Below are 13,118 nucleotides of genomic sequence, written 5' to 3'. Positions count from 1 at the left end.
TTAAGTGATGGTATAAAGAGAAATTGCTCTGGACATTATGAAATGCCTCTAACCTTTAAAGAGAGACTTAATTTGCCAGACAACAGTCAACTTGCTCTTGTGAGACTTAACCATCTAAAGAGAAAATTGTTAAAGGACCAAAGCTACAAAGAGCATTACGTGAAATGTATGGAGGAGGTCATTGGCAGAGGAAGTTAAAGATGGAGGGAGTGAAGGTGGAAAATGGTATGTTCCTCATCACAGTGTTTATCACCAGAAGAAACCAGACAAGCTGAGAGTTGTTTTTGATTGTTCGGCGAGGTATGATGGAATAAGTTCAAATGATCATCTCCTTCAAGGACCTGACTTGATGAGCAATTTGACCGGTGTCCTTCTCAGATTTCGCCAGCACCCTGTTGCTTTAATATGTAATATTGAGAAAATGTTTCATCAGTTTCATGTGCCAGAAGCAGACAGAGACTTTCTGCGTTTCTTGTGGTGGAGAAATGGAGACGTGAAAGAACAACCTCGAGAGTACAGAATGACAGTTCATCTCTTTGGAGCGTCTTCATCTCCAGGATGTGTGAACTACGGATTGAAGCATTTGGCTGAAGGTAACAAGTGTCAGTACCCTTTGGGATTTCAGTTTGTAATGAATGATTTCTATGTAGATGATGGTGTTACAAGTGTACGGACAACAGAGGATGCAATTCAACTTGCTCAAGAAGCCCGAGACCTTTGTGCCATTGGTGGCCTTAGACTTCACAAATTTGGGTCCAATTATAATGCTGTGCTGGAAAGTATTCCTCCCTCAGAACGAGCAATCAATGTAAAAGAACCTGATCTCTCATTTGATTCCTTGACAGAGCGAACATAGGGGATTCAGTAGGGGTGTAACGATTCATTCGTTTTCTCGATGCATCGATTACAAATCCTGGCGTTGCATATGCTTTGATCTTGAAACAAGTATTTTGAATCGTGAATCGTTTATTTCGGCCAATATTCGATTTAAAATGATAAGAATCAAATAATTTGTGATTCTATAGCGATTCAGTGCTTTAAAATATATAAACATTAAATGACTACATGCCCGAATTAATGGAGTCGTTGTGCGGCGTCATTTGGCGTCCTCACAGCTCTCCTTCACAGATACTCGCTGCACTCTTTACCATCTTTCACTGGATTTCGCTCGCGCTCGGTCCCATATCGCTCTCATCTACAGATTTTTGTGCAGTCCATGTGTGAGCTCTCCTCAGGACAGCCACTGATGTTCACATGAGCAGATGACAGCTCTCTATCGAGAAAGCAAGTCTTGAGTCAAACCGCTCAAGCCATTGATAAAGCTGCCATGTCATTGCCAGGCACTGCAATGAAACAACGCGTTCGTTGCGTGGAAATGTTGTCGTTATTTTCTTTAAGATAAGATACTGAAGTTTTAAGGAAATGGGTCATACCCGTCCTGAGCAGTTGAAGTAAAACCCCACTTTATCAAGGGTGCGCATATTACATGGAAAGAGCAAACGCATAATATGTGTCTAAAATGCACACGCTTCCTATGAATCATGAATGATGAATGAAATTTAACTTAATGTCGTTAAACTGAACGTACGAAGGAAACTGCTGAACTACAATATTAATTACACTGAAATAAGAGCACGTGGTTTAATCCATCAATCAGATGCGCATTAAAATTGCATTCGTAATCGTTACTATAGCACAATTAGACACCCGGCGCGTTTTCTTTCAGAATCATAAGGAAAATGTTCAGTATAATGAGAACAAAGAGTATTATAAAGAGTATAATACTTACTATTCCATGAGGAAAAGTTAGTTAAGGTTTAGTTGGGAAAGTTCATGACCCCCCCGAAGGCCGCTGTGTAATTCACACCCTGACTAAGATCCATTGGGGGAGGCATTTAAATAATCCTATGAATGCATATAAAAAAAGAAGTATCAAATCGAATTAATCGAATCGCATCGAATTTTAATGTGAATCGCATTGAATTGAATCTTTCTGAATTTGCAAATATCGTTCTTGAATTGAATCGAAAACCTATGAATCGTGAATCGAATCGATTCTCTGCCTACCCAAAGCCCTAGGATTCAGTGGAACATGGAACTTGATTGCTATATATAACACTCCTCCCAAGGCATATGCCTGTAAGTGCAATACTCCCACTGTTTAGTGCAATATCCCACAACTCAGGTGATACTTATATGTAGATTTATTTATTTATAATATTCAAAACACTGTAAATAGGTTCATAATCTGTAAATCTGAAAATGTCTATTCTGACTAAACCCAACTGTGATAGTTTTATTCTCATATATTTATATTTTTATTTTTTATTCTTATAATTTGTAGTATTATGTTTCATGTTGTATTTGTATATGTCCACTGGAAGCCTCAGTACCAAAACAAATTCCTTGTGTGTGCAAGCACACTTGGCAATAAAGCTCTTTCTGATTCTGATTCTGATAAGTTTGATATTTCTCTCAAAGAACAGCCAGCAATTCGACATGGAATCTTATCAACGATTGCATCATTGTATGACCCATTAGGGTTCTTAGCTACATTTATTCTTCATGGAAAGAAAATACTTCAGGAAGTATGCAGACATGGAGCAGGTTTGGGCGACACACTGAGTAATTAGTTGTAGCCAAGTTAAGAGTGCTGGAGAAGAGATTTGTGCAACTTGAAGAAAGTGAATATTCCCGCACATATGCTCCTCCTGGATTAGGAAAGGTAAAGGAAGTAGAGCTGCATTATTTTTCAGATGCTAGCACTAGGCTATGGACAGTGCTCATATCTGAGACTGAAAAATGAAAGGAAAGATGTCCATGTTGCTCTTGCCATGGGGAAGTCTCGAGTTTTTCTGGACTGACTTCAAGGTTGTTCTGGGATATATCAATGATGAGGCCAGACGATTTCATACGTTTGTTGCTAACAGAGTACAAAGGATTCATTTGAGTACAGTTCCGCAGCAATGGCGGTATGTTCCAACAAAGAACCATCCTGCAGATCATGTCTCAAGAGGTCCCACTGATGATGAAATGATTTCATCTGACTGGTTCACAGGGCCAAGGTTCCTATGCAATAAGGAGATGGTTATTCCTAACAACGAGATTCCAGAATTACAACCAAGTGACTCAGAAGTCAGATGTTCTCAAACGCTTAACACAAAGGCAGTGGAACAGGAAATTATTGTAAATCGACTGTCAAAGTTCTCGTCTTGGTCTCAGGTAATAGGAGCAATCGCACGCATTCAATGACGGATTCGCAAGGATAAGTCAAACAGACTTTCTACAGTCGAGGAAAGAGAAAAGGGTGAGTGCCTCATAATCAAACTTCTGCAAAGACATGTGTTTGAAATAGAATAGAAGGCATTAAGTAAAGGTATCCAATTGTCATCTCACAATGAATTGTACAACCTTGATCCATTTCTCGATTTGTGGATCACAGAGATTTTAACATGCTGTTTACACCAGAGCAAAGATGTATTTCCCACACTGAACAGGATATGATATCAGCTGCGATTTTTTTTAACATCAGTTAAAGTCCCCCAGTAGTCAATAATTGTATCCCTTAAAACTCATCTCTGATCACCAAAATGACATATTTTAATGTTTTTTCCTTGATAAAAATGTCTTCATGCCTTAAAATATCTTGAATGTAACTTTACACCCTTGCCTCATTTAGTTATATGAATATGCAAATGAGCCCCGCCTCCACTCACTCACTCAGCTCAGAGATCCACTCGTTGACGATCAACTCAACTCAACTTTTATTTATAAACCATTAAAAAAAAACAAAAAAACATTAAAATGGGCCAAAGTGCTGTCCACAAGTAATAAATATCTATAAAATACACAGAAACATAAAATTACATCAAGACATAACACCCAGAGAATCAAGCCACAAAACACTCACAGTTCTCGATCACACGTTGATCTGATTGGTTACAAGGTAGTTTGTGACGTCAGAAACACCAGCGATTTCAAAGCGTGTTTTTGAGACTGTCTTTGGTTCACTGCAGTTTTAAGCAGAAAATACTCAGCAATGCTGTCGACTGTGGAGTCAGAACCAAAATTGGATTAAAATGGCAAAATAACTATTTATTTCCAAGATGCTCCACTAGTTGAATTAAACGCGAGGCAGACATGTGTGTGTGTGTGTGTGTGTGTGTGTCATTGTTTACTGCATATTTTCACACACTGATTCATGTTTATAACACTTTTCTGACATCTTTCATTCAAAGCACGTAACAGACGGACTCTTCATGTAAGAACGTATTGACTGTTTCTCAGTTTAGACCTGTTGAATTCTCTCTATCATTCACACAGCAGAAGATGTGACTGTAGTTCAGGGGCCTGTTCTTCGTACAATGCTTAAAACATCCGAGATCAAACGAGACATCCAAGATGATATCATCGTGCTCATCATGATCCGGCTGATTAGGTTCTTCGAACCCTCCTGCCGGTTATGATTAGTATAGCTGGATTGAGTTATCTGAGATAATTGTGTGTTCATGCACTGGTTTAAAGTCAAGTCAAGTCAAGTCATCCTCATTTATATAGCGCTTTTAACAATGTAGATTGTTTCAAAGCAGCTTTACAGAGATAAACATATAATTTAAGGTAACAGAGATTGGTTTGGTTTTATAGTGGTTCTTGAAAAATGTTTTTTCCAGCTAAAGTTAGTTTTGATTGATTCACTTCCGTCTAAATGATCATTTGTTATTAAATTAGGGGCCGCTAAGACGACACCGTTCTCTCTAAACAGACTTTAAACGTGAACCTGTGATAGACACTGATGGCGTTCACATGCGCATTAAGATTTAATTCCACAACGCTTTATCTGTAGAGTGGTATAGGGATCCTCCATAGGGAGAGGCTAGTTGGCACTTCAGCACTGCATTGTCATCGGGTCCAGGCGAAAGTCCTTCGTCAGATCTGGAAACGGCCTGGATCCGGCAGGCTGCGGGAAAACCTCGGGATAAACAAAGACACTAAAATTAGCGTAGATGCCATTCTTCTTATGATGTAACGAGTACATCAGGATTTAAGGGAAGTTTTCCCAGTTCCGGCTGATCTAATCTAAGACAACTAATATTGAATTATAGAAGTCTATTGAGTGTTATGTGAATGCTAGGTCAAAGAGATGTGTTTTTAGTCTAGCTTTGAACTGACAGACTGTGTCTGCTTCCCGGACAATGTTAGGAAGATTGTTCCAAAGTTTTGGTGCTAAATAGGAAAAGGATCTACCGCAAGCAGCCGATTTATATATTCTAGGTATTATCAACTGGCCAGAATTTTGAGATCGCAATAGACGTGAAGGACTATAATGCGTTAAGAGCTTGCTCAAGTACTGGGGAGCTAAACCATTTAGTGCTTTGTAAGTAATCAGCAATATTTTAAAATGTATACGATGTTTAATAGGGAGCCAATGCAGTGTTGACAGAACCGGGCTAATATGGTCATACTTCCTGGTTCTGGTAAGAACTCTAGCGGCTGCGTTTTGAACTAGCTGTAGTTTGTTTATTAAGCGTGCAGGGCAACCACCCAGTAGAGCATTACAATAATCTAGCCTTGATGTCATGAACGCATGAACTAGTTGTTCCGCATTTGTCAATGAGAGCATATGACGTAATTTAGATATATTTTTAAGATGGAAAAATGCGGTTTTACAGACACTAGACACGTGACTTTCAAATGAAAGATTGGTATCAAAGAGCACACCCAGGTTCCTAACTGACGGCGAAGACTTAACAGAGCAGCCATCAAGTGTTAGACGGTATTCTAGGTTATTACGTGTGGAAGTTTTTTGTCCAATAATTAGAATCTCTGTTTTTTCAGAATTTATATATATATTTTTGTATTTGAATAATTTCTAAATAATTAATAACTTTGTTCATTGTAATGTCAGAGTCACTACCCCCACTAGAACAAGTAAAAGTGAAGTACTAGAATATTCTACATAATGGTAATTTGTACTACTTATACTAGTCTCTTATAAAAAGGCACATTTAAAAATAAATGATTGCCTGTTTATAAAAGCAACCAAGAAAAAGGCTGAGAAAAATAGAAAAGAAAACCCCCTGCACCCCCACGTTATACCCAGGCAGAAGAGCTGGCGCTTGGGTTAAATGTGAACGACCCATTGTGAAGGGCATCCCTGTGTTCAGCTCTTCCTCAGACACACAGCAGGACCAGTAGCAGCAACACCTTCATTACTGGTAAATGAACTTTAAATAATCTTAGTACACTGTAAAATAATTTGTTGCTGCATTAAATGAAGTAGGCCTATAATCCAGTCATATCAACTGTTAAACCTTGAGTAGCAATGAATTGCTTTGACTTTGCTTTGCTTTGACTACATGTAGTTATTGTAAAAAACTATGTTGCCATGAGTCATTGATCACATTTCCCCCCAGTGTACTTCATTGTAATGAAATTTGTTTCCCACTAACAGTTTAATCTGTTCCCAAGCAAGTGTTGGCTGAAGCATGTACACTTTGTAATGCCCATTTCCCCCCCGATGCACAGGACAGTGAAGAAACCCTCTCAGGTGCCGGTCCTTTGGAGAAAATATCGGTAAGTGCATAAATAACTTTACTTAATTTACACTTGAGTGTTTATTATTTCTGAAAGCAATATGAGTTGCAGGAGTCCACATCTACAGAAAGGCCTTCAGAAGAGTCTGCACAAAGCAGTGATACCGAGGTGGACATGTTGTAATTATCCTTTAAATTTGTGTTGTATAAGGCTTGTGTTGACAGGTTTATCCCAACCCTCCTCCTCTACCCGTAGAAAATAGAGTATTTTGAAGAAAAAAATTGACAACTTAAAGAAAAAAAACTGGCACTAGAGATAGAGTTGCTTCAGATGATCTTCAGAGTAAGTGCTAATATTATTTCACACAGATACTATTGCTGACCTTATACCTCTTATTGCAGGCAAAAGATGACTTGATCACTGGCTTTTCTTTACAAAGAACAATTAAAATAAAACTCAAAGAACTAAGCATATTTGTCTTGTCTTTTATTAACCATTTAATGACATGTTTTATATTTTTCCCTGATGTTGGCAATGTTGTGTAATATGGCACATGCAATGTCACAGGCCTTGTCAGGTGTATCCCTCAGGCTTTTCACACACTGAAATCTTCCCTTTAGTTGGCTAAAGTTCACTTCATAGTGTGCTCTTGTCCTGGCTAGAGCTGCATTGTAACTGGTCTGGGGTTTGGGTCAGGGAATGGGTCATAAATCACCTGTCTCAAAGCAGGATCCTGTAATCACCTGTATAATGGAGAAATGCAGTTCTGTTAGGATCAGCATAAGTGTATGTAATACAGTGAGCTTGATATTTATAATTTTCCTTACCACGTTCAAATAATGTGCATAAATGTGAATCTCTGAAAATTCTTGAGTCATGCACAGATCCTGCCTTTTTGCTTCCATATTTGTGATATGGAACATAGTCACACACCATCTAAGAGATTTTAGTCTGTCAATAGCCTTTTTTTAAATTTGATATAATATTACTTATCTGGAATATTAAAAATCATAATTGGCTACACATTTACATTGTGATCCTCCTTATCCCCTTCATCGGCATGGTCATGATTGCATGATCTTCATTAAAAATTATAACGTTGGCAAAAAGAACAACAACAACAACATAAAAACACCTGCTTTAGGCTACAATCTTGGGTTAAGTGGCTTGCAAAATGGCACCTGTTGCTATGACAGCAAGTCCAGGATGAGCGTCGAAGAACCAAACAATCCAAGATCATGCCAAATCACCAACAATCAAATCCAGCTGAGTGAGTTAGCGACGTACGAAGAACGGCCCCAGATGTTCAGCAGATCTCAAACACACACACATCTTCTGTAAGTATGAGACTGTTAATAATCGAGCACCTCTGTTATTATTTCAGGCATTTATTAAGCTCTTATTAATGCTCAGTAAAATGAATGAGTGGCATCATGTTGTGTAACTGACCATGTCAGTTTTATTTTTGCAATTTATCTTGATTTGTGGAATCATAGAATCAGACTTTGCATTTCAGACAATTGTCTTTTATTAAAATAACAACAAAAAAGTTTCATAACAGACACGTATTACAAAGATACAAGTACAATATTCTTTAGATTTGCAATCATAAAAAATAGTCTAGTTTAAGAGCAACACACACACACACACACACTTTATAGAGCAGTTTAACACATGCGGTACAACAATATACAATCTGATGCATGATTTGAAATATTATATGCAGCTTTAATCATTACACATTTATGTAGATCAGTTCTGCCTCAGTAGCTGCCTTTATATTTACATAATTAATACTCAGCTTATTTTACCATCTTTTTTATTCCTTTTCTGTCTACACATTTCTCCGTCAATATTCAATGAAAAGAAAAATGTAATGCCATATATTTTATCATTATCATGTTTTTCATATTATCATTAATATCATCCTTAGGGATGATTTTCCTTTAGGGGTGTTTTAGCCCGTTTGTCCTGTAGACGCTTTCACATGTTATTGTGATGATTATATTGTAGTATATTGTATGATTATATTGTAGTATATTGTGATGATTATATTGTAGTATATTGTATGATTATATTGTAGTATATTGTGATGATTATATGCTCGCAAGCTTTTGAAATATTTAAGCCTATCTTATAAATTATTTACTGAGAATAAGGCGGGAAGAGAGAATAAAAACATTTAGAAGGGCTGGGTTGGGAATATCAATTCCTTGATTTTAATTGATTCTAATTTTGATGAACCGATTCTTAGTTACGGTTATAAAAGTGATATTTCACATCAGAAACTGTCCATTGTCTGTGTATTTGCTCACACTGAAGTCGAACAAGCAGATTTATGTTTGTCAGCGAATAGGAGCAAAATCTGTGGAATCTGTGGAACTTTTTCACTTGATGTTGAAAGATACAGAAGATCTTATGAAATCAATGTCTCATGTAATCAGTGGTCCCTTTCGTCCTGGGAACTCTGACGTGTCGTCGGGGGAGTTCCCTGACGAATTGGGATCACGCTAGGGAGACCAATTGCCTTCGAGTGAATTAAAACGAGCCAATGAAAATTGGCATGCAAGATTTGCATTCCGCGACCCGCCTACCAGCGCAGGTATAAAAGGCGGAAGTAAACATTGCGCAATGCTTCTAGCTTCGAGGCGACCGATTGTGTCCTCTCTGAGTGACTGAGCTTTAAGATCCTGGTCCTTTTCTTACGGCTACGAGTCTGCTGTTTCGGGAGGGGATCTCTCTGTGTTGGTGAGATGGCGTTTGTCACGACAACCCAGCGCGCGTCATTCGGCGCTCAAGATGCGCGGTCAAGATCAAGACTTGCATGCCTCTATGAGGTGAGTCCCTTTGCTTATTTCCCGATCTAGTTTCTCTTCTGGTGCACCAGAGGATGGCTACTTTGGCGAATAACATTGGTGATCTGAGGGTTTCAGTGAGCACGAACCACTCACTCCTCTAGCGCATCGCAAACATGCTGAGACTGTGTTCGTGGGTGGTTTATGCTTTCTTATGAGAGCATGACCACGTCGGCACGTTGTTCGCCCTGCCTGAAGGCTTGAGCGCCCAGCGTGCCGTGTGTCATCGAAGCGATGGCCACGTTCACTATCTTGCATGCCTGGTTGACGGCCACGATCACTGTTACACATGCCTAATAATCAGTGTGTTGAGACTGCGTTCGTGGGTGGTTCATGTACTCTCAGGAGTGCATGACCACGTCGGCACGTTGCTCGTCTCCCCTTTCTTGTAAAGGCTTGAGCCGCTCAGCGTGCCGTGTGCCGTCAAGGCTTTCGGATGGGATTCTGGTCCTTCTCATGAGGGACCAAGCATTTCATTCGGGGCCCCAGGGAGGACAGATGTCGATCGCTACATCGGAGAGAGGGCTGTTATTCTCTGAAATTATCCTGAGTTCCTACTATAATGGTGTGTTCTCATGCTGAAGATTCAGACTTAACAGCCACACTTTCCTGTGCTGTTCTAAAGTGCCTGGATGTGTGTGAAGAATTTTGGCAGTATGCAAGCATTTTGGTGCCAATATGGCAAGCCAAACATGCCTAAATCTGCAGAAGTTTTTCCTCTCTCACTACCACTGCACGTGCGTAGTTCTAACTCGGGGTTGAGCTGTGCTTAGTGACTGACTGTGATTAGTCACAGCGCTGGCCCTCGGTTAGACGATGTCCACACTGGTGGTCCAGGAGTACCTCAAAACCAGCCCGCTCGGAGTTTGTTTTCCCCCAGCGAAGGGAAGCAACCCTGAGAGGAGCGACCCAGAGTGTGTACGATATGCTCTCTGGGAGTGCGTGTCATCTCCACTCCTTCCCCCGGGGGAGGGCCGGGTGGAGAATTTTTTTTTTTCTGTTCCGCCGCTGGTTATCCAGTAATCAGTGGTACCCAAAGTTTGAGCAGTCCACTTCCTCTGAGTCGTTCACGGGCCCCAGCGCTCAGATGGCAGTGAGGGCTACGGCCTTGTCGCTCTCGTCTCTCGCTGGGTGAGGGGAAACCAGGACTCGATGCCCCCGGGCCTCGTCCCTCGTTTCCCTTCACGGTCGAGACTGGCAGTATAATAAGACCAGTTTCCTCCGTCCGAGAGGGTCAGAATGGCAGTGCGTGCCGCCACCGAACTGCACCACTCCCGTTCCCCTCTCCCCAGCTTGCAGATAGCAGTGACGCAGCCTTGGCTACGTCGCTCCGATCTGCAGCTGGGCCAGGAGGCGCAGAGACCAGCACACGGGGAGGCAGGGCCTCGTTCCTCGTCTCTCTCCCCCTCCCCTCGCCACCGGGCAGTCCGAAGCAGAAGGCCAACGAGCCTTCGCTGCCGTCTGCTCCTCGGTGGAAGCAGGTTGGTGTCAAGCACACCCAGACCCCGCTCTTGGTCGCTACAACGCCACCAGACCCGGGTCCCTATCTTCCACATCGCTGCCCCTCCGTGGGTACGCCGGTGGTCCGGGTGGGTTCGTTGGGGCGGTACCTGGAAGCCTGGCTAGCGCTTCCGAGTCCGTCCCGGTGGCTCATCCGCACCATTCGGTTCGGCTATGCAATTCAGTTTGCACGCCGGCCCCCTAAGTTCAGGGGCATCCACTTTACCCGTGTGTGGTCGGTGGACTGCCCTGTCTTGCGGAAAGAGATCGATGTCCTGCTGGCGAAGGACGCGATCGAGCCGGTCTCTCCTGCCGAGATGAGGTCCGGGTTTTACAGCCCCTACTTCATTGTACCCAGGAAAGGCGGTGGGTTACGACCAATCCTGGACCTGCGAGTTTTGAATCGGGCCCTGCACAAACTCCCGTTCAAGATGCTCACGCAGAAACGCATTTTCGAATGCATCCGTCCCAGGGTTGGTTTGCAGCGATCGACCTGAAGGACGCGTACTTTCACGTCTCGATTCTTCCTCGACACAGACCGTTTCTTCGGTTTGCTTTCGAGGGTCGGGCGTATCAGTACAAAGTCCTACCCTTCGGGCTGGCCTTGTCACCCCGCGTCGCCACGAAAGTCGCGGAGGCGGCCATTGTTCCCATGAGAGAACAAGGCGTTCGCATCCTCAACTACCTCGACGACTGGCTCATTTTAGCTCACTCGCGAGATGTATTGTGCGATCACAGGGACATGGTGCTTCGGCACCTCAGCCGGTTGGGGCTTCAGGTCAACTGGGACAAGAGCAAACTTTGCCCCATGCAGAGGATCTCTTATCTCGGTATGGAGCTGGACTCGGTCGCCCGGACTGCGCGCCTCACAGAGGAACACGTCCAGTCAGTGCTTACCTGCCTCAGGTCTTTTCGAGGCAGAACAGCGGTTCCACTGAAACAATTTCAGAGGCTCCTGGGGCATATGGCAGCCGCAGCCGCAGTAACGCCACTCGGCCTGTTACATATGAGACCGCTTCAGCGCTGGCTTCACGATCGAGTCCCGAGGTGGGCGTGGCACAGCGGCACGTTCCGGGTCAAAGTGACCCCGCACTGCCGTCAAACCTTCTCCCCGTGGTCGGATCCTGCGTTTCTACGGGCCGGAGTGCCCTTAGTCAAGGTTTCCAGGCATGCTGTGGTTTTCACAGATGCCTCTGCCACCGGGTGGGGGGCCACGTACAACGGGCATGCAGTTTCAGGTCTGTGGACGGGGCCTCAACTGCATTGGCATATCAACTGCCTAGAGTTGCAAGCAGTACGCTTAGCCTTGCGTCGCCTCAAAGGGGTTCTCAGACACAAGCACATACTGGTCCGTATGGACAGCATTGCGACCGTTGCGTACATCAACCATCAAGGTGGTCTACGCTCCCGTCGTATGTCGCGACTCGCCTCCCACCTCCTCCTATGGAGTCAGAAGCATCTGAGGTCTCTTCGTGCCATTCACTTTCCAGGGGAGCTCAACCGTGTGGCAGACGAGCTCTCACGGCTGCCTCCCCTGCCAGGAGAGTGGCGACTCCATCCCCAGTCGGTCCAGCTGATTTGGAGTGTCTTCGGAGTCGCACAGGTAGACCTGTTTGCCTCTCCGGACACGACCCATTGCCAGTGGTTTTACTCCCTGTCCGAGGGGACCCTCGGCACGGACGCCCTGGCTCAAAGCTGGCCCCGGGACCTGCGCAAGTATGCGTTTCCCCCAGTGAGCCTTCTTGCACAGACTCTGTCCAAGGTTTGGGAAGGAGAGTGCAGGTCCTTCTTGTGGCGCCGTATTGGCCCACCAGGACTTGGCCCACCGAACTCATGCTCCTCGCGACAGCCCCTCATTGGCCGATTCCTTTGAGGAAGGACCTTCTTTCTCAGAGACGGGCCACTCTATGGCACCCGCGTCCAGACCTCTGGAAACTCCATGTCTGGTCCCTGTACGGGACGCGGAGGTTCTAGGTGCTCTTCCACAGGCAGTGGTAGACACCATTACTTCTGCTAGAGCCCCCTCTACGAGGCGCCTCTATGCGTTGAAGTGGAACCTGTTCGTCGATTGGTGTCCTCCCGTCAGGAGGACCCCCGGACTTGCCCGATCGGTGTCGTGCTTTCCTTCCTGCAGGATGGGTTGGAGCGGAGGCTGTCCCCCTCCACCCTCAAAGTGTATGTCGCAGCAATAGCCGCGCATCACAATGGAGTGGAAGGTAAGTCCCTAGG

This window comes from Siphateles boraxobius, unplaced genomic scaffold (assembly GCF_051911475.1).
Source record: "Siphateles boraxobius isolate OS27281-9 unplaced genomic scaffold, OSU_SipBor_1 130, whole genome shotgun sequence".
NCBI lineage: Eukaryota > Metazoa > Chordata > Actinopteri > Cypriniformes > Leuciscidae > Siphateles > Siphateles boraxobius.
Note: the sequence above shows the minus strand (reverse complement) of the source record.